Source organism: Xyrauchen texanus, chromosome 41, assembly GCF_025860055.1.
Source record: "Xyrauchen texanus isolate HMW12.3.18 chromosome 41, RBS_HiC_50CHRs, whole genome shotgun sequence".
NCBI lineage: Eukaryota > Metazoa > Chordata > Actinopteri > Cypriniformes > Catostomidae > Xyrauchen > Xyrauchen texanus.
The window spans coordinates 19,993,856-20,021,480 of record NC_068316.1 but is presented as its reverse complement, the minus strand read 5'-3'; the positions used below and the strand labels follow the sequence as shown (position 1 = coordinate 20,021,480).

Sequence of the window (27,625 nt, the reverse complement as noted above, 5' to 3'; positions counted from 1 at the left end):
TAGCAAGCGTGGACAGCGCTAGAAGAAGCCGGCCGTCTCAGCCACCTTCAGCCATCCTGCGAGCTATGCCATCCGACGATGTATCCTTTTATTCAGCAAGCTAGTTCTCACGAACTATTCACAAAAGAGTACGAGCGTCTTTTTCAAGATGCCTCGCTCCACTTGCGCCTCATGTCGCGGCCTTCTCAGCACAGGAGACCGCCACATCATCTGCGCTCTCTGCCTGGGACTGGGGCATGCAGAGCTCGCCCTCACTGAGGGCGGATGCGATTTCTGCGAGGAGCTACCGATGTCGACCCTGCAGGCTCGACTCGAAGCGGTCAAAGCAGAAACCGCCGCGCCGCCTTACCCTCAGCCGCGCAGGAAGAAGCGCCGCTCACAAAGGCTGCCGGAAACTGTGGTTGAAGCGACTGCCTCGCCGGAGCCTCTCCTCGAGCATCGCTTTCACCCTCCCGCCCCCCGCGACGCGCAGTTGCCGCCGGCGGCCGCACTGCTGCCATCTCGGATGACGAGGCGGAGGATAAGGGCCGCTGTTCCATCATGGCTTCGGACAGCGAGGAGTGGACAGGCTCCCAAGCCTCCTCCTCGGCCCAGGAATCCAGCAGGACCCGCGCCGAGTCGAAGGGAGTTAACACGCCTCCTCACACAGGCCGTCGACCGCCTCGGGCTCGAGTGGTCACCGCCCCTGAGCAGGCACCCAACAGACTCGACGGCTGCTTTCTTCAAAGCCATCGCCGCTCTACACCTGCGGCCCGGGCCGCTCCCTTCCTGCCGGAATTACATACGGAGCTTGCAAAGTCGTGGAACGCTCCTTTTCAGCCAGGACCCGTTCCCACGTCTCCACCTCTCTCGCGTCGGTGGACGGCGCCACTGAGAGAGGCTACTCCTCCATCCCCTGGTCGAGGACTCGGTAGCAGCACACCTTTGTCCGTCCTCGCGAGATGGCGTTCCAAGCCTGTGCTCCCGTCTAAGGCCTGCAGAGCGACTTCTGCCTATGTTGGCCGCGCCTATTCCGCCGCCGGCCAAGCCGCATCTGCTCTGCACTCAATGGCCGTTTTACAGATCCTACAAGCAGACCTTCTTCGGAGTGGGATGAGAAAGGCAGGCACCCAGAGGCTGTTACTGATCTACTAGCGCGACAGACCTCGCCCTTCAGGCTACCAAAGCTGCAGCCCAAGCTCTAGGGAAGTGCATGGCCTCGCTGACTATGACCGAGAGACACTTATGGCTAACACTAGCCGACATGGGAGAAGCAGAGCTCCATGTTCCACGCACCGTCTCTCCGACCGGTCTCTTCGGCTCCGCGGTGAGTGGCATTGTTGACTGCTTCTCAGAAGTCCAGAAAGCCACCCAAGCCATGAACCTCTTCCTGCCGCGTCGCGCTAGCTCCTCTGCAGGCCGCTCACGTGATCAGCCTCCTGCACGAGCCTCTTCACAGCGCCCAGTTCAACAAACTCAGACTTCTCAGCGTCGACAGGGCGGCCGCCCTCGATCGCGCTCAGACAGCCGCCGCGAGACCGCCGCCCCGCGGGCCTCGATTTAAGGTAACGCTGAAACCAGAGCAACCGAAGTCTTCCTAACTTTGTTGAACAAACGACGGCTCAGTCCTGCCGCGGCGGACCACCGTCAAAGCTTTGCCCCTGTCAGTCCCCTTCTCTCAGGTTACTACAGTGGTGAATTTAGCAGCCAACAAGCCGGTGACACTGCCCGCTTGCCTGCACTCAAACGCCGTTTTCACGGCGACCCAAATAAATCTTGTAAAGAGCAAACATGTCTTATGTGTAGAAAAAGTGCCCACAACCCAGTGTTCGCCCCTACACACAAGCATAACACATCCCGTGCCCCTATCAGAGCACGCTCTCATAAAGCGGTTACGAACCGCTCGAGCGTCAGAGTCAATGAAGGCGCCCACAAATGCGTGCGCGCGCCCATTCTCTGCCCGCTCTGTCACACGACCAGCCCTATGTGTAGAAACTGTGCCCACAATCCAGTGTTCACTTCTGCACACAAGCACTGCATGTCTCGTGTCCCCACCAGAGCACGCTCACATAAAGCGATTACAAACCGCTCGAGCGCTAGAGTCAATAAATGCGCCCACAAATGCATGCGCGCGCCCATTCTCTGCCCGCTCTGTTACACGGCCAGCAACCATTCCTCTGTGTGTAAGTCCCGTGCCCATGACTATGCTTGCGCATCACGTAACAGATGTGACTCTTTCCCCATTCATTCCAATCGGGAAGTCACTCACAAAACAGCCTGTTCATGCTGTCTGCGAGCAATCATGCATGAACACACTAAACGCGCTCACACATTTTGTTCAGCGCTCTGTGTGCGGCAATCAGAGCGAATTGGCCATTCACCCTCTAGCGTTACGCTTCAAAGCGTGGGAAGCTATTCCAGGGATATCCAAGTGGGTGTTAAGCACAATACAACAGGGCTATTTGCTACAGTTCGATCGCCGCCCCTCGCTTCAGAGCGCGCTCGAAACCACTGTGAACACGGAAGCAGCGTGCATGCTTCGTTCAGAAATAGCAAGCCTTCTGTGCAAAAGGGCCATAGAAAAAGTGCCACCCTCTCTGAGCGAGTCGGGGCTTTACAGCCGTTATTTTCTTGTTCCCAAGAAAGACAGCGGCCTCAGACCCATATTAGATCTCAGGGTTTTGAACAAGGTGCTTGCAAAAGACCGTTCAAAATGCTTACAATCAGGAAACTCCTCGCGCATGTGCGCCAGGGGACTGGTTTATTTCTCTCGATCTGAAAGATGCATACTTTCAGATTCAGATAAATCCCCGTCACAGGCCATTCTTGAGATTCGCCTCGACGGCCAGGTTTATCAATACACCGTCCTTCCGTTCGGCCTGTCCTTAGCACCCGTACTTTCACGAAGTGCATGGATGCGGCGCTCGCACCCCTGCGGAGTCAGGGTTTGCGAATTCTGAACTATTTGGACGACTGGCTGATTATGGCTCAGTCACATATGGAGCTTCTGTCTCACAGAGCAGTTCTCCTCAGCCATCTGAACAGTTTGGGTCTTGCAGTCAATTGGACCAAGAGCTCACTACAGCCCAGTCAGACCATTTCCTTCCTGGGAATAGAACTAGACTCCGTGGCAATGACGGCTCGCTTATCTACACAGCGCGCACGCCGTGTTCAGCGACTAGCCGCATCTTTTCAGATGAACAGCCTCACGCCTCTGAAGAAATTCCAGAGAGTGCTAGGTTACATGGCCTCAGCCGCAGCAGTACTTCAGCTGGGTTTACTGCACATGCGCCCACTTCAGCATTGGCTAAACACCCGCGCGTCTCGCCGGGCTTGGGCCACAGGCCGCCAGCCCATCAAGGTGACTCAGACCTGCATATCAGCTCTGCAGCCCTGGACAGTGGCTGAATGGTATCAGCGGGGAGTGACAATGGGAGCTGTATCTCGCCGAAAAGTCATCTCGACAGACGCGTCCAACACGGGTTGGGGCGCGGTCTGCGAGGGCTCTCCGGTTTTCGGCCTATGGTCAGTTCAGGAAAAGCTCCTTCACATAAATTGTCTGGAAATGATAGCGGTCGAGTACGCGCTCGTGCGCTTTCTCCCAGTCATTCAGGGTCACCACGTCCTGGTCCGTTCGGACAACAGATCTGTGGTATCCTACCTAAACCGTCAGGGCGGTGTCAGATCCAGGAACCTCTTCCATCTGACAAAACGCATACTGAGTTGGTCCCAGTACCACCTGCGCTCGCTGAGGGCGACGCACGTGCCAGGCCACCTGAACGACGGCCCGGACAGACTGTCCAGAGACAATATTCCCCCAGGGGAATGGTCCCTGCACGCTCAAACAGTCCAGACATTATGGCACCTATTCGGCAGAGCAGAGATAGACCTCTTTGCGTCCAAAGAGAACTCTCACTGCCCAATATTTTTCTCGAGCGAGGACGCAGCTGGCCCAGGACTGGCCCAGACGCCCGCTTTACGCCTTCCCTCCCGTCTCGCTATTGCCACAGGTAATCCAGAGGATCAGGGAAACGCGTCACTCGGTGCTCCTCATAGCCCCGCGTTGGGAGAATCAGACATGGTTCCCGGAGCTTACGCAGCTGTCACTGACAGCGCCGTGGCCCATCCCAGTGAGAGCAGATCTCCTCTCTCAAGCTTGCGGCACAATCTGGCATCCCCACCCAGAGCGCTGGGCTGCATGCGTGGGTGATCAACGACTACCCGTCGCTCTGCCAGAAGGAGTAATAAACACCATCATACACGCTAGAGCCCCTTCCACGAGAAGACTCTATGCGTCAAAATGGTCTGTGTTCTCAAAATGGTGCACCGACAGAGACCTGGACCCGCGGACATGTGGGGTGTCGTCGCTGCTCGTATTTCTACAAGAGCTGCTGGATAAGGGCAGATCCCCATCCACGCTCAAAGTGTATGTGGCGGCCGTTGCGGCGTTCGCTGAACCCCTGCACGGCCAGTCATGGGGTAAAAACGAGCTGGTCATCCGCTTCCTCAGGGGAGCTAGAAGGATGAACCCCCGCGCCCCCATCGGTTCCTATCTGGGATCTTTCTATAGTTCTCGAAACTATGAAAGCCCCCTTTCGAACCACTTCAATCTGTGGATTTGAAATACCTTTCACTCGAAACCGTTTTTCTGACTGCCCTGTCATCAGTCAAACGTGTGGGAGACCTTCACGCGCTGTCTGTCAGCGCTGCGTGTCTTGAGTTTGGACCAAGTGACTCCAAGGTCATTTTAAAGCCTAGACACGGCTATGTTCCCAAGGTGATCGGTACTCCTTTCAGAGCACAGGTCATTTCCTATCGGCGCTGCCAGCACCGGATAGCGACGCGACGCCAATCTCCTTTGCCCGGTCAGAGCACTGAGATTGTATACTTCGGCTCCGCTGCTTTCAGACGCTCCGAGCAGCTTTTCGTTTCGTTCGAGGGCGCACCAAAGGTCTCGCCGCCTCGAAACAGACACTATCTAGATGGATAGTGGACGCTATTGCTGCTGCATACGGCGTCAAAAGACCTGCCATGCCCGTTGGGCATTAGGGCTCACTCCACTAGAGGCATGGCATCCTCGTGGGCATGGTCCAGCGGGATTTCCATTCACGACATATGTGTGGCAGCGGGATGGACTTCCCCTCCACCTTTGTCAGATTTTACAATATGGAAGTGCCCGCTCTGCAGGCTAAACTACTAGCGGTTTAATATGCTACAGCTCCCTGGTGAGCTGCACTGATGGGACACATTCCACACAGACCGGCACCGCCGCTCTGTCGTTCCCTTCCCACTATGTGCTTATGTATTACACAATCAATGACCCGCATTCTTGCCGGCCAAATATTATTTCCCCACTCATAAGGGCTCCCGGGTTCCCCTTAATTCCCTGGGGCTCATACAGTGGATGCTTGGCGCGCACGGCGTTGACAATGGGTTCCCGTAGCGTAAGCTAGCTTACGTAATACGAGAGAACCTCTCGTGAAGAGAACGTATCGGTTACCTAACGTAACCTCGGTTCTCTCTAGATGAGGGAACGAGTATTGCGTAGCCGGCCGTGCTCGCGCCACGAGCGACTTTTCGCTTCAGTCAATGAAAACCAGGGTTCCAGCCTACGAACTACGCTTATATGCACTCTAGTCACGCCCATTTTGGCGGGCTTTGATGCAGTGAGCGCGCGGACGCCTCTCACTGGATGCGAGTTCGCCCAAGCTCGTCTATAGGCTGCAGCAGTTGCCACAGAGCAACCTATGAGCTTGCTAGCTAGCCTGCTCAAGGTCTGCAGCTGCCGCACTGCGTTGACAATGGATTCAAAAATTAAGGATAATTTTTTGGCTTCAATATCTCAGAAAAGATGAATCTTTCCCGTAGCGTAAGCTAGCTTACGCAATACTCGTTCCCTCATCTAGAGAGAACCGAGGTTACGTTAGGTAACCGATACGTTTGTTTTAAAATGTGCATGAATTACATGTGTTTGAACATTAAGTTGTCCATTTTCAAGAGTCATTACGGTAGACTTGCTGTACAGTTAGACAGGGAACCGAAGAAAAACAGATGTAAAAATGAATTAAACAACAAATATACATGCAAACACAAATCTTGTGAGTATACTTAGTGTAATTTGAGTTGCGAAAAATGGAGTGTGGAGCAAAAGTTTTAGTTGCGCTCTCAGTTACACTCCCTCCAAAACTCACTTTCGGATTAAATCAAACATTAAATCTCTTATTAGTCACTCACCCCAGTGCTATTTTGTAAGAACCCTGATTCAAATCAGATAGATATTTTTGCCATAATACCACTTATAACAGCAGTAACAGATTACCCTTCAAAAACAGCACCGCTTCATCACAGAGTTGCTTAAAAATTTGCATTACAATAAGATTTCAAGGTGGTAGAAAAATCATAGCTACTAATGATTTCTCACTGAAGCAGTTTTGAAGCTTGTAATAGATATATCTCTCTTATTTTTTTATACATATCTCTTATTTATGAATGTGTCTCTGTTGTGTGTGATGCTCTCATGGTGTTTACTGGTTGCGAATATGGTATGTCTCAATGATCTATAATAGTGACAACAGAACTATTTATAAATGTTTTCAATTCAACTAAATTTAATTTGCATTTCACAATTAATGTAAAATATTGTAATTTTACAGTGTGGGGCATTAATATATAACATATAGCTTGCAAAATGTAAACATTTGGAACTTTTAAATGAAATATAAATGATCAGATAGGTAACGGCCGTGTTACCTCACAGTGTTTAAAAAAAGTGGTGATCTGGATCGGCCTTAAATTACCTGATTGGTGCACCACAAATTTTGTAACAGTATAATAAGCCTAATTCCAGGCATTGTCTGATTGTGCACTGATGGGTGGAAACCATAAAAATCAGGGCATAAATAAAAAGTGGTGCAAAAATAGCATACCATTTTATTTGATTACAGGTATTGAAGGAGATCTCAATGAATGAGCAAGCATAAGGTATGAATATCAAACATGAGCATGAATGAAATTATAGAGCTATCTGCTTGTAAATGGACATCAGTAAATGAATACATGGGTGGATCTTGCATGAAAAGACTTTCCTGCCACTATTGACCAAATGCAGGCAGAGCTTTTTCAAACAGAGCAGGTCGAAGACAACACCCATTCTTTCATTGCTCCCTATCTGCAGACAGTGATTCTTTCAACTTGCAACACTGGTCACTTTCCTCTAAGCTTAGAAAAAGAATGGCCCTGCTTGAGTTTAAATTGTGTGTATGCTGACAAAGGATGCCAAAGCATTGCTTTTTGCCTATTTAAAAGACAGACCATGCAAATTCTTTGTTATTTCACTGGTAGTGTTTTCTTAAATGATAGTGTTTTTCTAGAAAGGTGGTGAAAGAGGGACAAATGTTCTTTGTCTAATATTCTCCATCTTAAGATGTTTCGCAAGATTGTGAAGCAATGCAAAAAATTTATAAAAATACAAATAAACTCAGAGAACAAGAACAGAACAAGCGGCACGTTTAAATTATGTCATATAAGATTTAACATCAGTGAGGATTTCAGGCTCCCTTTGCATAATTCTAAATTGTAAGTCAGCTTCTAAAGTGTCTGATATACAGTATTGGCCAAAATTATTGGCACCCTTGGTCAATATGAGCAAACAAGGTTGTGAAAAATAAGTCTTTATTGTTTATCCTTTTGATCTTTCATTTAAAATACTCAACATTTTTAACTTTAATTGAAGTAAAATAATTGAAAGGGGGGAAAGATCATAATTAAATACATATTTTTCTTCAAAAAATGTTTTGCCATTTAAAAAATTATTGGCACCCCTAGAAAGTCTTATGAGTAAAATATATCTGAAGTATATTCCCATTCATATTTTAAATTGTTTATTACACCTGGGTGACAAGGAACATGAAATTGTTCAGCCATGGCTTCCTGTTTCAAATGGGTATAAATATGAGGTAACACACAGGCCAAATTCTCTTAGTCATCTATCACAATGGGTTTGACCAAAGAATAAAATTATGATGTGCAGCAAAAAAGTGCTTCACAAAATGGGAAGTGACTATAAGAAAATAGCTGAAGCATTGAAAATACCCAATTTCACTATCATGGCAATAATTAAGAAGTCCCAATCAACTGGAGATGTTACGAATCTGTCTGAAAGAGGACATGTGTCTATACTGTCTCCACGCATGGTGAGGAGGATGCTTTGAGTGGCCAAAGATTCTCCAAGGATCACAGCTGAAGAATGGCAGGAATTATTTGGGTCTTGGGGTCAGAAAGTCTCCAAAACTACAATCAGATGTCACATACATCACCACAAGTTGTTTGGGAGGGTTTCAAGAATAAAAGCCTCTGCTCTTATCCAACAACAAACTCAAGAGTCTCCAGTTTGCCAGACACTACTGGAACTTCAAATGGGACCGGGTTCTATTGTCAGATGAAACAAAAACAGAGCTTTTTGGCAATAAACACCAGAGATGAGTTTGGTGCACACAGAGAGGTAGCCATATGGAAAAGTACCTCATGCCCACAGTTAAATATGTTGGTGGATCTTTAACGTTGTGGTGCTGTTTTTATGCCGTAGGTCCTGGACATGTTGTTCAGATACATGGCATCATAAACTCTATCACATACCAACTGATAAAACATTAAAACCTGATTGCCTCTGCCAGAAAGCTTAAAATGGGCTGTGGTTGGATCTTCCAGCAGGACAATGATCCAAAACACACAAAAATAGTTCACTGACCACAAAATCAAGGTTCTGCCACGGCCATCCAAATCCCCTGGACTGAACCCCATAGAAAACCTGTGGGGTGAACTGAAGAGGAGAGTCCATCAGAATGGACCTCTGAATTTGACATATCTAGAGAGATTTGTATGGAGGAATGGTCTCAGATCACTTGCCATGTGTTCTCCCACTCATTAGGCATTATAGGAGAAGACACAGAGCTGTTATCTTGGCAAAGGGAGGTTGCACAAAGTATTGAATACAAGATTGCCAATAATTGTGTCTCACATATATTTGACAAAACTATTTGTTTTTTATTAAAACTTTTGTTGTGTTTGGAATTGTTTGATATCTATTTGAAGATAGATTTTTGTGAATATTTTGAATGAAAGACCAAAAGGATAAACAATAAGGACATATTTTTCACAGCCTTCTTTTCTCATATTTACCAAAGGTGCAAACATTTTTGTCCACAACTGTATGCATTTTGTCTCATATTGATACTTGGCTTGTGTAAAACCACATGCTAATGCTCTATTTCCTGTGGTGTACCATGATTCGATTACATAAGCCAGTGCGGCGTACAGATGTAAAGCTTCAGAAATCAGTTTTATGTGGAACAATGACTTTCTTTACCTAAATCCATTACAAAGTTAAGTTGTGCAATTTGGAAAACAACCTTGATCTGACTTTATATTTATTAAAGAGGCCAGAAATTAAGTAGTATTTAAAATGTAAGTACAATTGTACAATTTATATAGCTTACCTTTGAAATACTACTACATTTCTAAATTAATATCATTTTAATATTTCACCTGTGAGGATGAGAAGTCTTGCTGTGGATACCATTTTCTTTTTACTCAAACTAAAATGATAGTTTAAAGATGTGTCATTAATCTCTATGGGTCAAAAAATGGCAGCGGATGAAAGGTGACTATTCTGATGGTGGTCAAGAAAAGGTCTCTTGGAATATTAGAGATAATGAATCAAATCTTCCATGGCAGGCCTAATGTCTTTATGTATGAGAGCTGGATTTATATTTATTAGGAGAGTGATCTCAGTCATGTTTTTCGCAGAATATGTGATTCTGAAGGGCACATGTCTTGCTCTGACCTTGGCATATCGGAGAAAAGTGAGCATCCGCTATCTTTTTCTTTGCAGAAAACCATAAAGATCAGACTGAAATTGTGTCAACCAGGTCACTTATGCAATCGACAGCAAGTGTTCATTTAAGTGTTTTATCTTTTGTCTATCAAGTCAAGGAGCAGCATCCACAACCCATTTTACTTTTATGCTTTTCCTTTTCTTTATGTTTTTCTGTACAGTATAGCACATACTTCAGAGTGCCACAGACAGTCTTGGGGAACATTACATTACAAGTAACTTGTTAGAATATTGCATTACAACTTTTAAAAATTAACTAAATGAATTAAAAGCTTACTTTTTAATGAAAGTAAAGCGTTACGTTACTCTTGCTTTACTTTTCCAAACCATTCACCACTCTGTCAAAATTACTATCCATTGCATACAAATGAGCCATGCATTGCATACAAGAAATATTATGGGTCATACTACTTACTGTACAACACTCTTAGCAAAACAACATGCTAAACAAACAGATATTTAGAAAGGCTACAATCAGTAGTTCTATTGACGTCATATTTATAATTGAGCGATTTAGTTTTTCATCGGTATGGCAGCCAACATACTGTAAATAATAAAGAATAACCACTGTCTTACCTAATGCAACAAAGTCCAAAACTTGAACCTGCATCATGTGTCATTATTTTCACATATTTACAGAGTAACAAATGATGGGACATGGGTTTATTTTATCAATTGGGAATTGATTGGATCATGAAAAGTGGTTTCTATATGACAGGTGTTTGGAGGGGAGAAGTTGAAAAATAAGAGGACTAGGTGATGCCAGCCAAAAAGGAAAGCCTTCTGAGTAGTGAGTTAAGTTATGACATTTTGATGAACGATTATGATACAAACATTTATTTTCTTTAGAATAATTTAAACAGTGCACAGTAAGACAATTTTCAATTTTGATTCCATGTTGATTTTACAGCTCCAACTTATACACTCACTGAGCACTTTATTAGGAACACTATGTTCCTAATAAAATCCCCAATGTGGTTTTCTGCTGTTGTAGCCCATTCGCCTCAACGTTTGACGTGTTGTGCATTCTGCAATGTTATTCTGCTCACTACAATTGTACAGAGTGGTTATCTGAGTTACTGTAGCATTTCTGTCAACTCAAACCAGTCTGGCCATTCTCCGTTTACCTCTCTCTTCAACAAGGCATTTCCTTCTGCAGAACTGCGACTCACTGGATGTTTTTTGTTTTTGGTACCAGTCTGAGTAAACTCTTTAGAGAATGTTCTGCGTGAAAATCCCAGGAGATCAGCAGTTACACAAATACTCATACCAGCCTGTCTGGCACCTATAATCATGCCACAGTCGAAATAATTGAGGGCATATTTTTTCCCCATTCCGATGGGTGATGTGAACATTAACTGAAGCTCCAGATCAGTATCTGCATGATTTTATGAATTGCACTTCTGCCACACGATTGGCTGATTAGATACTCACATGAATAAGTAGATGTACAGGCATTCCTAATAAAGTGCTCAGTGAGTATATATGTATAAGGAAGTCATAACAACATGTCAGACTGAATGATTCTATAATCCTGTTTAATTTATGATATATTGTGTTTTTTAAACTTTACTGTCAGGAAATGCCCCACGTCATGTTTGTCTTGAACACTACAATTAATCAAATCAAATTCTATAGTACCACTGCAGTTGTGAATAAAGAAATTCTGATGTCATAAAGGGAGTGGCTTAAGTGCCCACTCATTTAAACCACTGAATCAGTCCACTATTACAAGCCAACCACACACATGGTTAATTTACAATATATGACATGCTCAAGACCAAATAATCGGCCATGAAATGAGCAAATGCATTTTATCTCAGTCCACAGAGCTCCTGCTGTTCTACATTTTGTAAAGCAAGAGTGCGTGTGGTTTAGAAAGTATTATAATGAGCACTACTTGGTGAAAACCTATTAGCAGCATGTTCAATAACTCAAGCATGGATTTTCGTAAGAAGTGTGAAGTCATGCTTTTCTAAGAACTTGGAGTGCTGTCTCCTCACCTCTACCCTCCCAAGCAAGTAAATCCTGAACCAGATTACAGCTTTGACAATGTGTCCTTAAAATGTACTACATGTACTTGTCTATACACTTTTTGGTCTGTCCCAAAACCAAGTGAGCTACCTTGCTATCTACTGCAGGGCAACATAGGCTGCATTCTAGCAGAGATGGAACCTCACAAGTGATCGATTTGAAAAGCTGTACAGCTGTATGGGAAGCAACTCTGTGAGGCTAAGACTTTAGCATATCGCAAAGCTAACCATCACCTTGACAAGCTCAAATTGTGGGCCACTTTCTGGAACATAACATACACAATATTGGTAACATAATACATTGAACTATTTTTTTACTAATAGCTTTCGATATTGAATGAAGTGTAAATATATTTATAATTTACATTTCTCTCGCTTAGTCCACAAGCTTGGATGTATTTTTTCAATCAGCTCAGTACACTGCAATCTGGGATTAAGATCTCTTTGCAGGATGTATGCAATACTGCCTTATAGAATCTGGCCAGTGTCAGAGTGTCTTATGATGCAATTTAATGCCTACCTTTAGGAATATATATATAATATATATTGCAAAATAAACTATAGTAATAGACTGAATATGGGGCTGTTAACACCGAATGTGTTATTGCATCCACCTGCACTGTTCATCTGTTTTTCAGTGTCAGAATGCGCTTGATGTACAGTATGTCTCTGACTGCTATGCCACATCATGGTGTTTCTTGGGTGCTGCTTTTTTAGGCGACATGTCAAGTTAAAAATTACTTTTAAAAATGGGCCTCAAGACACCTGTGGTTTTTTATTTGTTGCAATGCTTCTATAACCCGATCACTCTGACCGGCCCCTTAGTATTTTATTCATGGAAGTGACTTTACACTGTGAATGTGTTAGATGTATATTTGTTCCTTTGGGCTTGTTGTAGAATATGTTTAAGAATTACATTCAATAAACACAGACTTATTCATTTAAATGTGGAGAACACCTGAAAATGTTTTCTAGACAATAACCAAATGATGAGTGTTAGAAGAAACTCATTGGTCACTCTCAAGGTCACAAGAGTCCACTCGACTGACTGGCTGATCATTTCAAGCAAGTCATAAGTTGTGTTTGAGTCAGCAGGTTAATTACCTCAGTAGGGAGTTCCTGTGGCTGTTAACGCTCCCCCAATGAGAGATGCGGTCATGTACATTGACACCTCTGATTAACAACTATACAGTATGAATTATGCTTACAACTGTAATTCAAGGTTAAAAATCAGCTAGTGTGATGCTGGCTTATGTTACAGTTAGCATCCAAGTCTGCTTTTCAGCAAAGTTAGATTAATCCCTTGGAAGGAATTTCCAGACTTCAGGATCTGACCTAGGGAACAGCCTGCAAACTGTGATTTAATAACACTGCCTCAGGTACATGGCCTTTGGGATTTAGTGTTTCGTTCTGTGGTACAAAATCATATGTCACATAAAAAGAGAGCATGGCAGAAATCAAATCGAATATCACTGGAATATTCACCCAGAGTTATCAGGTACTGGAGCAAATAATCAGAGGGCTCTGGAAGAAAAGTTTGTCTGGTCGATGTCTTTCAAGACTGGGTTGTGTCATTGGAATGTGTATGAGGAGTGCAAATAAATAAAAGAAATTCCACTTCTACCAATACTTATGTGGACATACAGTAAGTCTCACTGGCTGCTCAGACAAGCTCAAGACCTCTTTGTCCAGCCACAAACAGCCTTGGAAAAGCAAGAGTGCAAAGCAAACAATTTACTCAACCAATTCATCCTTAGTCAAAATAGTAATTTCCATGAAACGACATTAAACAACATTGTTGAACTGCTGGACACAAGAAATTTTGTGTTTTAGATGGTGGTCCCCAGCAGATCACCGTGACTTTGCTAAGTAGGATCAGTGCTGGTTAAATTAAATTTGGTAAATTAGTAATCCATTACATATTACTAATTACTTCTCTAAACTAAACTACCTAATTACTTTGTAATTGCATTAAACCCAACACTGATAAACATAAACTTCTCCTAAAATTAGAGGGAAATTATAGGTTGATAAAAATTTTGTACAAGCCTTAAGCCTAACTGTAATATTTACCCTTAACCTTATACTGAAATTTCATTGTTTGACAGAAATCTAGTTCCAGGACCAACAAGCATGTTGATCCAAGAACATATGCTACTTGGCAAAATCATGGTCTCCGTTCCAAGCATGGATGCTGGTATGCTAGCTCCTTAACTAGCTTAACCAGCAAGCCTACAATGGCCAACCACCTTCATCAGAAAGCCTATGCTAGTTGACCAACATTTTTGCTGGTGAACAACATGGCTATACCTGTCCACCTGGTAGACCAGCACCAAATCAGCATAAACCAGCTTGGATCAGCATGGGAATTAATGCAGGTGTCTGCACTGGTCTTTTCAGCATGGATACGACAGAAATCTAAATCAACCTAAACCCACTCAAGCAGGCAACATTAAACCCATTCAAGCAGCTTTACGGTCCCAAGGTTTTAGTCACTTGTCAGCTCTTCACTCCAAACCAATGGATATATTCTTCCGCTAGGACTCTAACTTCCTATTAGTCACCTGTCATCCAGGAAGGCATTGTAATTTCCTGTCTCATCCCATGCTCAGTGTTTGTCCCTCACTTCCATTGCATGCAAGAAAAATTACCTGGGTCACACAACCCTGTCTGTCAACTGAGGGAGTTTATTGATTGTGTACACATCACATTATGGACACTGCAAAGAGCAAGCACTGCCAAGCCATATTGATCGGCCACTTTGTACATTATCGGTCCTTATGCACCTTGAAGTGGGTCCCCACGTCATTAATACAAGCTGCACAGATTGGGCTATTTCTTAAGTATACAATCAATTCCTGTCCTTATAGTTGGGAAAATGCTGATTGATGAGTAAACGTGATAATATAATTCTCTAATTAACGGGGTCAGATGAGCATTAGGCACTTATTTTGGAACATGGGACTGGAAAGGACCATTGAAAAGAGTGTCATTGTGGACAGTGACTTTGTAAATAAACGTATTATAGATTTATGAGCTTCCTTTATAGAGCCAAACAATTTACGAAAAGTGATACATGTTCAGGCAGCATGCCAGTCTGAAATGTTTCAAGATATAACCTACTGACATCTATTACATCTATCCTATCATAATTAGATTGCACTGATAGTTTGTCTGGGATAGGTAGGAATATTTAAATGCCACAATAGATTTGATAATCCAAGATCAGCAATCAGAAAGGGATAGTTCACCCAAACACTAAAGTTCAGTCAACATTTACTCAATTTCATATTGTTTCAAACCTATAAGACTTTCTTTAGTGGAACACAAAAAGACATTTAGGCAGTATGTTAGTCTCAGTGACAATTCCTTTTCATACAATTAGAAGTAAATGATGACTAAGGCTGACATTCAGCCAACATCTAATTTTGTGTTTGATGAAAGACTTATATAATAATATGAGTCTGTAATAACATGAGGGTGAGTAAATGATGCCAAAATTCTAATTTTTCCTGAACTAACACTTCAACTTGAAGTTGAGCATTTGCTGAGCTGAAATTTGCATCGTAAAATGCACTTACTTAGAACTTAATTAAGAACATTGTGGTCCAAATAAAGTACCCAATGTGGTCTTCTGCTGTTGTAGTCCACCCAGCTAAAGGTTCGACATGTTGTGCATTCCGAGATGCTAATCTGCTCTCTACAATTGCACAGAGTGGTTACCGCAGCCTTTCTGTCAGCTCAAATCAGTCTGGCCATTCTCCGTTGACCTCTCTCATCAACAAGGCGTTTCCATGCACAGAACAGCTGCTCACTGGATGATTTTCTTTCTGTCTTTTTTTGTTTCAGGTCAGCTCCAGGCCATGTCAGAGCCACGCCAGGATCAGCTCCAGGCCATGTCAGAGCCATGCCAGGGTCAGCTCCAGGCCATGTCAGAGCCACGCCAGGGTGAGCTCCAGGCCATGTCACAGCCACGCCAGGGTCAGCTCCAGGCCATGTCAGAGCCAAGCCAGGGTCAGCTCCAGGCCATGTCAGAGCCAAGCCAGGGTCAGCTCCAGGCCATGTCATAGCCACGCCAGGGTCAGCTCCAGATCATGTCAGAGCCATGCCAGGGTCAGCACCAGACCATGTCAGAGCCACACCAGGGTCAGCTCCATGCCATGTCACAGCCACGCCAGGGTCAGCTCCAGGCCATGTCACAGCCACGCCAGAGTCAGCCTGCTCCAGGCCATGTCACAGCCATGCCAGGATCAGCCTACTCCATGCCATGTCTCAGCCATGCCCCAGACTGCTCCATGCCATGACACAAGCTAGCCTCTGCTCCAAGGCCGGCCTACGCTCTAAGAGCCAGCATCCACGCCTACCATGGCCAAGTCAGGATCCTGCTATACCATGTTTCCATGTCATGCCATGTAGCCAAGTCCCCCCTTGGCTTTCTAAAACCTAAATTAATGCTTTAATGTTGCTGAGTTACTTTAGGTCTGTATGGGTCTGATACCATGGCAAACATGAAGGATGTGATTGGCAGTGACCACAAAGAGATCCCCTTGTGTCAGTCCTGGGCTCATCTCCACAATGTTGATCCCCTGAGACTTTATTGATTGGGATTTTAATATTTTGGTTGTGCAAGCTACAGGTTTTTTAAGGAACTTGAGAATCAGGTCAATCCCATTAAATTTGGCTTCAAGAAAAATGATCGCTGATCCATAAAGGCAAAACAAAGACAAATAAAGTCTAGGTGACCCACAGATTATATTGCATGAGTTTCATTTAACTTTAGGATGCCGAGATACGCTTCAATGAAAGCTTGGTTTAAAAATTACACTACTTCCTCAAAGTCCTGACAACACTGCTGTGGATTCCCTAAATGTAATCCTCGCTGTACCTGATGCGCTGAACTTGATTAAATTGAGTCCTTTGTGTGTCAGGCACTGGCCTTGCTGAATTCATTTAAGGATTGCTTATGAAAATAACCTTTTGCCTTTAAATGTGTCCAAAATGACCAATGATTTCTCATGCTGTAGTGAATATGTCATCGCTTATAATTTAGGCCCAAAATCTAAAATTCACTAATACAGACATCACTTATCAATTCCAAGACATAAGAAAACGTCTAGGTTACGGATGTAACCTCCGTTCCCTGATGGAGGGAATGAGTTAATCGAGCCAATGAGAATTTGGCAGACAGAATTTGCATGTTCTGCCCCCGGACATACGGGTATAAACGGAGGGAAATGCAGGATTTTTCATTCAGGATTTTTCTGAGGAGCCGACAATGAGGTTCGGCCGCAACAGTGGCGTCTTGTTGCCTCCATCTGGGAACAGAGGTGTTCAATTTAATGACACTAGGGGTTCAATTTAAATCACGGCATGTGCTGAGACTGCACGTACCCTTCCCCAACACCTAATAAAGTCGTCAAAGCCTTCTGGTTCTTTACCCCCGACAGGGGGGAACAAGGCGACGTGCCAAGCATGGGAGCAGGCCATGCCAGCCGCGCCTTTTCTCTCTCTATGTTTCTCGCATAGAGTTAAAGCGGCTGGGGGTCATCTTAATGCTATCATAAGCATTGGGGAAGGCGATCTTTCCCAGTTTTCCTATTCTTTCAGGGGGGAAAGGCCCTGCGGAGACCACACCTGCCCAGACTGGGGGAGGTAAAGTGTGGTGAAATACATCACATGGGCTTTTAGGACCCGAGGAACCAATCATCCAGCCGCGAAGGCTGAGGGGAGGACGGAGGGTTCCAGTCTGGGTGTCAGCCTCAAACTGGGCGTGCTGGCCCGAAGGCAGCAGCCCAGTCGAGTCATCTGCGTCAGACGCCGGACCACTCTCCAGTGCAGCGGTGAGCTCATCCGGCACGGGGGGCTCAAGAGGATAGGCGGGCTGGCTGTGAGGCGAGCCGCTGTTGCCTCGAGCCTGGATGAAAGTCAACGAGCGTGCCGGAGGAGCCCCACAGTCACCACAATTGTGTCCTTGAGCAAGGCACTTAACTCCAGGTTGCTACCAGGGGATTGTCCCTGTAATAAGGGCTCTGTAAGTCGTTTTGAATAAAAGCGTCTGCCAAATGCATAAATGTAAATGTAAAAGACTGTGACTCGCAGCTCGCTGCATACACAACCGATCGGCTCCGAAGAAAATTTCCTGAATGAAACAGACGCATTTCCCTCCCTTTATACCCATATGTCTGGGGGCGGGACATGCAAATTCTGTCTTCCAATTTCTCATTGGCCTTTTCTCATAGATCAGAGATGCAAAAGGCTCTCAAGAGAGACACCCCTAGTGTCGCTTCTTCGACACAACGTTGAAAGACAAGAGTGCAAACAATACATCCCATTTTAAAAATCAATTTTACAAAAGACTGCCATGTATAATTGATGCGCTCTTGTAAAAGGTTGCGGGGAAACCCTGGAGCCACGGTTTCTAGTCTAATGACTTTACAGTGGGTAAATCTAATCAGACTGAAAGTGCTAGCTATTAGCTCTCATTGACTTGCATAGTGCCTCACACCACCACGTGCATTCTCTCTTTCTCCTGCAACACACACATATTTCTTTCTAAATCTTGATTCTGTTGTGGCTAAATTTCCATTTTGATGCTATAGTCCATCTTATCCACAATGTCTGTTCTTCTTTCTTTGACAGATGCCAATATTATTGATATTGTTTCTCATAAACTTTTCACCAGCTGCTATGAATGGTTTAGCCTTGAGCTTCACAATGCAAGGTAACTCTTTACATACACCAGTAAATACCCTTGTAATGTTATACTGTGGATTGTGGAATCTGTGATGGATTGATTGGTGTGGGTGTGTGGAAGAGTAAATCCTCTGTCACATATTGAAAGATGAGCCAAGCTTGGAAAAATCCCAACCATCTATTTGAAAAGAAAAAAAAAAAAGAAAAGAGCAAGTGTGCTCTACAATGCACCTGCCAATCTATACTCTCTGTGTTGTGAGGAGCAGTGTTGTACTGCAAATCTTGAAATCCAAGAGAAATGTTAATATACAATACAGGATTAAAAAACATAAAAGCAAAGAAATGTTTAATTGATAAACCGAAGAACATACTGCATCTATGCATTTAAAAGTTGTTTTTCCATGTGGTGTGTGTGTGTGTTGAATATGATGCAGTAAAGAATATGTGAATGAGCTGCCCTAAATCTTCATAGTCAAGTCAAGATATTTTTTATTTGTATAGCACCTTTCACAACACACAATCATTTCAAAGCAGCTTTATAGAAGATCAGGCATTAACAGAAGATAAAACTGTAATATATAAAATGTCTTAGAGTCATCATTGCGTAGTTTGATAGAATACGATTTTTAATTGTGTTTAAAAATAAGTCATTAAAAAAAATATTGTATTTATAATCCCAGTGAGCAAGCCGAAGGCGACTGTGGCAAGGAACACAAAACTCCATAAAATGTTGGTTAATGGAGAAAAATAACCTTGGGAGAAACCAGACTCACAGTGGGGGCCAGTTCCCCACTGGCTAACATCATGAATATAATGCCAATATTACTTGTGTATAGTGAAAGTCATGGTTTAAAATTATTAAACTAAGTAAGTGTTAAGGGACAGTTTTTAAACAAAGATTTTGAATTAACTGTAAGATTAATGACTAATGTCTTTGAAGTCCATCCTGGATTAACAGCAGAAGTTCACATTGATGCAATTGTCCTTGTAAATTGGCTGATGAAGGGTTTTGTTGGCAATTAATTGATAGTCTTTGTATTCCATTTCAAGAGTGTAGTCCATCATTAGACTGAGGTGATGCAGGCAGAGATCAGTTAGGTGCATCGCATTTCAACCTGGCCAGTAATTTCGGTGAGGTCTATCCTAAATCCAAGGTTCAGGCAATGGGATATGACGTATACCATGTCTTATGGTTGGAGATGGCATCAGTTCATCCTCAGAAGTCCATCGTAATAGACTAAAGTGATGTTTGGCTGGCACCGGCGGCTATCAGTGACATTATTAAACAGTGACACGTAGCAGTGGAGTCCAACACGAAGCAGGAATGGAGCTGCATCCAGATGGTTCTGGTGACCTCAGGATAGGAGTCCCGAGGTTGAGACATGGAAACAAATAAAACAATATTAGCGTAGATGCCATTCAATTTATAGCAGAGTTATAGATCTTGATCACTGTTTCTGGTTCATGCAGACCTAACTAAAGCTGCCTAATAATGAGCTGAAGGATAAATTAGGTGTATGCCTGGCTAAATAGATGAGTATTTAGTCTAGACTTAAACTGAGTGAGTGTGTCTGCATCCCAAACAGTGTTAGGGAGACTATTCCATAGCTTAGGAGCCACGTATGAAAAGGATCTACCTCCTTTTATGGATTTTGATATACTAGGAACTATTAACAGGCCAGAATTTTGCGATCATAATGATCGTGATGGAATATAGCATGCTAGAAGTTCACTTAAGTACTGCGGAGCTTGACCATTCAAAGCTTTGCATGTAGTTAACAGAATTTTTTAATTAATACAAAATTTAACAGGTAGCCAATGTAATGATGATAAAATGGGGCTAATATGATCATATTTCTTGGTTCTTGTCAGCACTCTGGCTGCTACATTTTGAACCAATTGAAGTTTATTTATTGATCTTGCTGGACATCCTCCCAGTAATGCATTACAATAATCTACTCTTGAGGTCATGAACGCATTAATTCATTTTTTGGCATCAGCAACAGAGAGCATGTGTCGTAATTTAGCAATATTTCTTAGGTGGAAGAATGCTGTTCTACAAACATTGGTCATTTGATTTTCAAAGGACAGATTGGTATCAAATATAACACCCAAGTTCTTTGCTGTTGAAGATGATGTTACAGTACATCCATCGAGGGTCAAATTATATTTTAGCGGCTTATTTTTAGAGCTTTTTGGTCCAATAATTTGTACCTCTGTTTTGTTGGCATGAGTAGAAGGAAATGTCTGGCCATTCAATCTTTTATTTCATTGACACACTCAATTTGGAGAATTGTGAAATCTCATCAGGTTTTGATGAAATATAAAGTTGAGTATCGTCGGCATAACAGTGGAAATTTATTCCACGATCCCTGATAATATCTCCCAGGGTAAACATATACAAGGAGAAAAGCAGAGGCCCTAAAACTGTTCCCTGTGGCACTCCACTCTTTACTTTTATTTGGTTTGATAATCCCTCATTTACATAGACAAAGTGGTAGCGGTCTGATAAATAGGACCTAAATCATGCTAATGCAACGCCACAAATGCCAGCATAATTCTCTAGCCTATTCAAGAGAATGTCTTGATCTATTATGTCGAATGCGGCACTAAGATCTAAAAGCACTCGAATTGAAATGCAGCAACAATCAATTGATAAGAGCAAGTCATTTGTAACTCTGATAAGGGCAGTCTTAACTGTGATGAGGCCTAAATCCTGACTGAAATTGTTCATATATACTATTGTGGAGCGGAGGGGGGCAGGGCCGGGTCGGAATATCGCGTGCCCGTAATTCTCTCGAACCATCGTCACCGGCCGCCTTTATCCCTTGCGCGCCTCATCAGGCCGATTGGGGACCGGGCGCGCGATATTCCGACCCGGCCCCACCCCTCCGCTCCACAACTATTTAGAGGACATTTCTAGAATTTTTGACATAAATGGGAGATTTGAAATCTCCTTAATAAACGTTTGATAACTGCAAATTTAACATTTCTTGGGACATGACCGAAGGATAGCGAGGAGTTACTAATATTATGAAGAGGTTCTGGGATTACAGAGAATACCTATTTAAGAACTTAGTTGGTATTGGATCTAACCAACATGTTGAGGCTTTTGATATTTAAAAAATCCCAGCCGGGGTGGGGGTGTAGCGTTTATTTTAAAGGAATTGTATAAATGTAGGCTCTTGCCAGTTGATGTTTACACTAGCTTTGAGGTTTTACTATGTAAAGTCGAACTAACTAGTCCATTGTTTTGTGCTCTGATATACAGACCGCCGAAATCAAACAATTACTTTTTAAAGGAGTTTTCAGACTATTTATCCTATGTTGTCTCAAGCTCCGATAACCTACTGATTCTTGCCGATTTTAATATACATTTATGTTGTCCTTCAATGCCTCCTGTAAGAGATTTTTTACACTTTTAATCTAAAAGGCAGCTAGCAGACGTTCGGATTCACCAGTTTAGCTGCTTCCTGACCTGGGCCCCAGTTAGTCAAATACTATCATTATTAAGACTATGAGACAAATTACTAGAGAGGAGAGCAGCACCTTCCATGGAGAGATGGAGTCCGTCTCTCTTTAGCAGGTCAGGTCTACCCAAAAACTCTTCCAATTGTCTATAAATACTATTCTATTCTCCAGACACCACTCAGAAATCCAGCCATTCTGTGACACTAATCTACTTTAAACCTCATCACCACGATGAGCAGGGAGGGTGCCAAAGCATATTACATTGTCTAATTTTGGCAAATTCACACACCTCTTTAACATTATCTAGTGATTTCTGACTGTCGGATCCGGACATCATTTGTGTCGACATGAATAACAATTTTTGAAAATCTATGTTTAGCATTAGCCAGCAATTGTAAATTTTATTTGATGTCAGATGCTCTGGCACCTGAAATGCATTCAACAATAGAGGATGGAGTCTCTTTTTCCATGTTTCTTACAATAGAATCACTTAAATCAAGGGCTCTTTCAACATGATTCTCGGTGTGCATCACTGAGTGGGTAGAATCGATTGGAAACCCTGACAGGAACGGGAGAGTGGTGTCGCTTTGCTGAGTGAGTATGCCACAAAGATGCCCTGCTGCAAGGGCTCTACAGCCGGAACCAAAGTGTTTCTGTTGCTCTCTGTACTGCCTGCATCCGAAACAGTATCTACTGGCATCTCTTTCTCACTGATCTCCACTAGTGTTCGGATGCATGTCTCTAACTTATTAACCTTCTCCGTCAGCCTGACTAATTCCTTACATTTATCACATGTGAATCCCTCACTGCTGACGGAAGAGGCTATTGTAAACATGTGACCTGCAATGCAGGAAGAAATAACATGAGCAGATGCCATGACTTACCGCAGTTGTTTGTTGTTGTTGGTTGTTCCTAAGTGGTGAGGGTTTGAGATCGATGTAAATCCCTCATGCATTTGTTTGTTGTTGTTGACTGTTGATGATAAGCGGTGCTTTGAGTTTGATGCAAAAATCTGTGTAACACAGAGGAGAAAAACTGGTACGCGCTGTAAAATGCCTGCAGTTTAATCGCAATAAAAATAGAAAGGGGATGCACGTGGAAAATGCACGCAATTGAATCACGATAAGAGAATAATGCAGGGGAAAACCCGATGTACTATGAAAATTGCCAGATGTTAAGGATTAAAGGCTGAAAACAGATATACAATGAGGAAAATAAGTATTTGAACACCCTGCTATTTTGCAAGTTCTCCCACTTCGAAATCATGGAGGGGTCTGAAATTTTCATCGTAGGTGCATGTCCACTGTGAGAGACATAATCTAAAAAAAAAAATCCAGAAATCACAATGTATGATTTTTTAACTATTTATTTGTATGATACAGCTGCAAATAAGTATTTGAACACCTGAGAAAATCAATGTTAATATTTGGTACAGTAGCCTTTGTTTGCAATCACAGAGGTCAAACGTTTCCTGTAGTTTTTCACCAGGTTTGCACACACTGCAGGAGGGATTTTGGCCCACTCCTCCACACAGATCTTCTCTAGATCAGTAAGGTTTCTGGGCTGTCGCTGAGAAACACGGAGTTTGAGCTCCCTCCAAAGATTCTCTATTGGGTTTAGGTCTGGAGACTGGCTAGGCCACGCCAGAACCTTGATATGCTTCTTACAGAGCCACTCATTGGTTATCCTGGCTGTGTGCTTGGTCATTGTCATGTTGGAAGACCCAGCCTCGACCCATCTTCAATGCTCTAACTGAGGGAAGGAGGTTGTTCCCCAAAATCTGCATAATACATGGCCCGGTCATCCTCTCCTTAATGCAGTGCAGTCACCCTGTCCCATGTGCAGAAAAACACCCACAAAGCATGATGTTACCACCCCCATGCTTCACAGTAGGGATGGTGTTCTTGGGATGGTACTCATCATTCTTCTTCCTCCAAACACGGTTAGTGGAATTATGACCAAAAAGTTCTATTTTGGTCTCATCTGACCACATGACTTTCTCCCATGACTCCTCTGGATCATCCAAATGGTCATTGGCAAACTTAAGACGGGCCTTGACATGTGCTGGTTTAAGCAGGGGAACCTTCCGTGCCATGCATGATTTCAAACCATGGCGTCTTAGTGTATTACCAACAGTAACCTTGGAAGCGGTGGTCCCAGCTCTTTTCAGGTCATTGACCAGCTCCTCCCGTGTAGTTCTGGGCTGATTTCTCACCTTTCTTAGGATCATTGAGACCCCACGAGGTGAGATCTTGCATGGAGCCCCAGTCCGAGGGAGATTGACAGTCATGTTTAGCTTCTTCCATTTTCTAATGATTGCTCCAACAGTGGACCTTTTTTCACCAAGCTGCTTGGCAATTTCCCGTAGCCCTTTCCAGCCTTGTGGAGGTGTACAATTTTGTCTCTAGTGTCTTTGGACAGCTCTTTGGTCTTGGCCATGTTAGTAGTTGGATTCTTACTGATTGTATGGGGTGGACAGGTGTCTTTATGCAGCTAACGACCTCAAACAGGTGCATCTAATTTAGGATAATAAATGGAATGGAGGTGGACATTTTAAAGGCAGACTAACAGGTCTTTGAGGGTCAGAATTCTAGCTGATAGACAGGTGTTCAAATACTTATTTGCAGCTGTATCATACAAATAAATAGTTAAAAAAATCATACATTGTGATTTCTGGATTTGTTTTTTTAGATTATGTCTCTCACAGTGGACATGCACCTACGTTGACAATTTCAGACCCCTCCATGATTTCCAAGTGGGAGAACTTGCAAAATAGCAGGGTGTTCAAATACTTATTTTCCTCACTGTAAAAGCAATGCTAAAAAAGCTAGCACGCTACAAACACAGACTAGAGCTAGGCGCCAGCAGCAACAGGTAAAATATACACAGATGAAACAGCAGAAAAGCGTAAAATCCCAAAAGCAGAAAAACCCAAAACACATGGTAAAATGACAAAGGATAAAAAGAAGAAAGTATGAGAACAAGAATAAGCAATGCTAAGCAGGCTACACTCGTGCATCGTGCCGTCAGCCTTCATATCCCCTTCAGCAATGCAAACACAACATGCTATGCACACTGTGATTTCATTATTACTTACAGTAATTTACGTATGGCCTTACAAAGTTATATTCAAAGGAGGGCACTTTAGAATTTTTTCCCACTTTGTTTCTTGTAACTATGCAAGGGGGCTCTCAGGGTTCTATCAATCTATGCATTGAAATGTGAAGCCCTGTTCATGATTAGTTTCTTCAGCTGTGTGGGCTATAGGACATGAAAGGAACCTTAATTAATAACAGATTCACTCCCAGTTACTGGTCAACTAACTTTTTTTCTTTCTTTTCTTTCTTTCTCTTTCTTTCTGCGTTTAAACGCTTCCTGAATTTATTGGTGATGTGGCTTAATTTTATTACATTGTAACTTTATTTCTTTGTGTTGTGGATTTTTGTTGATTTTCTAGGCCACCATATTAAACATCCTTAAAATATCTACAACATATCTTTCCAGCAGACAAAATGTATTTGAAGCAAAATTGCATTAGATAGTAAAGAATGTTCCAGGTACAAATCAAGTTAAGCTGAATGGACAGCAATTGTGCATAACCACAAAATAATAATTTAGACTCCTCCCTTGTTAAATTTTCATATATATATATATATATATATACACACACACACACACACACACACACACAGTATATCACAGTTACAATAAGACACTTACAATCAGGGCTGGACTGGTAATCTGGCATACCAGACATTTTCCCGATGGGCTGACGCACTTTGGGACCAATCAGGGAGGACTGGCCATCGCGAGAACCGAGCGGGCCGGTGTGTCGGCCGTGAAACAAGCCGAATTGCATCACGGAACGAAACAGTGCCGTGATATGCAGAAAAGGACAGCACCCACCCCGCTCAACTTTTGGGTCAGTTGCAATGTAAAATCCTGGGCCGATTTCTCTTCCCAGTCCAGCCCTGCTTTCAATGGAAGTGAATGTTGAAATACAAACTGTTTCAAATCAACAGTACTTTCACAAGACATAACATTTTAGAGTTTAGTGTAATAAAATCAAGGATCTGCCAACACTACAGTATTTAACAGACAACAGGGTTCATGACAATGATGATGTAATATGAGATATAACACCCGGCGTGTCCGATGATGTGACATGGTGCATCGGCTTGAGGCTGTTTACACTGGACGCATCAAAGTGACGCAATTTACACTTCCAACACTTGTAATGTTTACGCATTTGAAAGCAGCAGTCTGTGAGCCAGTTGGCTGGTTACCAAATTGAATCAGTACTTCCGGTACTGAAAAAGACTTATATATTTTGTGTTTTTGTATTGACATGTTACTGAAGTATCTGCACTTTTGACAGCCCGTATATTATGTTGTAATTTCAATACAGTTTAATGTAGGAGGAACAATAAAACTTTAGGTTTGGTTTGCATATTTTAGATTAATGCATATTTATTTTTTTCCACAAAAATTAGTTTTAGATTAAACAATAATTGGCTGACCCCTGCAGTATGTTGCAGACCCCTGTTGAAGACCTTGTTTTAAAACTTGTTCTCAGAATATGTAACTTGAATTAAGTTTGTTTTTCTAAACCCAATGACAAATATTTTTTCTAGATATAAGCATAAATCTGACAATATTTTGTGAGGTTTATGCTTAAAAATGTTGTCCAGTGGGCTAAGAAAAATATACTTGATTAAATATATATTATCTAAAAACAACATATTTAATCCTACACAATTTTGCTTGTTCATATTGTTTACAGAATATTGAGATATTTCACTCTTCCTTCCTACCTTTCTCTTTACCACTGGAATATTTTGCAGACTATTAACTACCAGCATTTCAGAGCCAACTCTCCATGACGTTGCATTGTGGGAAGGGATGCCCATGTAAGTTTTAACTAATTATTGTTTCTTTTCACTGCAAAGCATTCACAGAGATGGATGACTTCAGATTTTCCTTTTTCACATTCCACACGCTGTTCTCTGATGGTTTTCCAAGTAATGATAGCCTCTTAAATAATGTCTCTTGTATTCTGCCATCTGTTCTCAGAGCTTATTCGAGCTCTGTTTCTGGCTTGATGGTGCAACGTATATGTCATATATTTTATATTTTATCCAATTCCTTCACAATGAGATGGAACCGAAAGCATGGAGGAAGGATTTATGACTTGCAAGCACCATGTCACCTACAGCAAACATGCACATCCTACTGTTTAAGTGTGCAAGCAGTTTATGCAAAGCTAAAAAGAGAGATAGTATAGACTAGAAGGGAAACTATAATTAAAAAAGACTTAAGGGTATAACATAAATTATGAAAAAATAAGGTGTACTGATTATGAATTAAATGATTTCTCACTGCATCAATATTTTCGTAGTGCTAGTATTTTAACATTGAAAAATCACAGAATTCAGCTTTAAATTAAAATGCGAAGATTATGAATCAAATATATGCTTGCATCAAAAACTGTACAATTTTCGATTTTGATCAATGTAACAATTTAAAATTCACAGTTCTTTTAATATTTTAATTTATA

General features: G+C 42.7%; 1 protein-coding gene across 1 annotated transcript in view; it reads right to left on the bottom strand.

Moving 5' to 3' along the window:
- LOC127633990 (potassium voltage-gated channel subfamily B member 2-like) overlaps nt 1–27,625 on the bottom strand; it is a 166,814-nt gene that overhangs the window by 2,908 nt on the left and 136,281 nt on the right. The window lies entirely within an intron of this gene.